Source organism: Otolemur garnettii, unplaced genomic scaffold (assembly GCF_000181295.1).
Source record: "Otolemur garnettii isolate 467f Iridium unplaced genomic scaffold, OtoGar3 scaffold00024, whole genome shotgun sequence".
Lineage (NCBI taxonomy): Eukaryota > Metazoa > Chordata > Mammalia > Primates > Galagidae > Otolemur > Otolemur garnettii.
The window spans coordinates 1,509,911-1,511,418 of NW_003852419.1; the positions used below are offsets into that span (position 1 = coordinate 1,509,911).

The 1,508-nt window shown below is 41.8% G+C and overlaps 1 pseudogene; it reads left to right on the forward strand.

The window, feature by feature from the left end:
- Positions 1-327: 327 nt before the first annotated feature.
- On the forward strand, positions 328-600 carry LOC111724563 (annotated as a pseudogene).
- The last annotated feature ends 908 nt before the right edge of the window (positions 601-1,508 follow it).

Below are 1,508 nucleotides of genomic sequence, written 5' to 3' on the forward strand. Positions count from 1 at the left end.
ATTTTGATGCACAATTTGAAAAGGTTTTGGCATGTTTTTGTCAGTTCTGCTCTTTACTGGTTGTCCTGATTTCTCTTCATCAGTGTTATTTTCTGTCCCCTCAGAAAATCATTTAATCCATCTGTATACTGCCCTTTTCTTCATGATATTATTCCTATAAACTAGCACGTCCCTGATTTCACTTCCACGCTTGCTAAGTTTAACAAGAAATTTAATGTTTGTGAGCAGTGTGAAGAAGAGGATGCGAGAACGACCCCCGGACCGACCAAAGCTCTTGTGTCGCTGCACCCCCGAGTACAGCGCCTACGTCCCGCCACCGTTGCCACCATGCCCAAGAGAAAGGCTGAAGGGGAGGCTAAAGGAGATAAAGCCGAGGCGAAGGACGAACCACAGAGAAGATCCGCAAGGTTGTCTGCTAAACCTGCTCCTCCAAAGCCAGAGCCCAAGCCTAAAAAGGCCCCTGCAAAGAAGGGAGAGAAGGTACCCAAAGGGAAAAAGGGAAAAGCTGACGGTGGCAAGGAGGGGAATAATCCTGCAGAAAATGGAGATGCCAAAACAGACCAGGCACAGAAAGCTGCAGGTGCTGGGGATGCCAAGTGAAGTGTGTGCATTTTTGGTAACTGTGTACTTCTGGTGACTGTACAGTCTGAAGTACTATTTTTTATCAAGTTTTATAAAAACGCGGAATTTTGTTTTACCTTTTTTTTTTAAGCTATGTTGTTAGCACATAGAACACTTCATTGTTTTGGGGGGAAGGGGCATATGTCTCTAATAGAATGTCTCCAAAGCTAGATTGATATGAGGGAAAATGTCTTTTCCCTCTAGTTTTGAGAGACTTCCTCTTGGCTCCCAAGAGGAGGGATTCCCTGGTGTGGACACACAGCCACCTTGGCACAAATGCCTTGTGGTATGGAAAAACTAATTTGTTTTTATGTCCTATTCTCCCTCTGCCTTCAGCATAGTCTTAACTCCCTTAGACCCAGTCACCTCTTGGGATCTGACCCCCAATAATTGGTTACCAGTATATTAAGGAATCTGAACTTTTTCAATAATACCACTGAGATGGCATCCCTCAAAAGAGCAGCGGTTCCATTTGTAGATTTTTGTACCTTCAGATAAATTCTGACATTTTTATTTCATTTCCTGAAAGTCAGGGTTGGCTTGTGAAAAGTTGTTAAACAACATGCTAAATATGAAATGTCAACCCTCACTCTAAACTTCCCTGTTCAGAGCATCAGATGAAGATTTCATTGGGTTTTTTAGTGGCCTTCTGATTTTTGGTAGAACATTGAAGAAGGGAGTTTGAAAGTTGTTGTATACTGTTAATGATCGTCTGCCCATGTCCTGCCTGAAATACCACGATTGTTTATGAAAAGTATCTTTAATAAAGCTGGATACTGTTTGGCTTGGAAAAAAAAAGAAATTTAATGTTTGTTTGTTGCTCTAATTCAAGCTCTGATGTTCTCGTGACAGCACACAAAAACATGGGACAACAATAATGAACATCA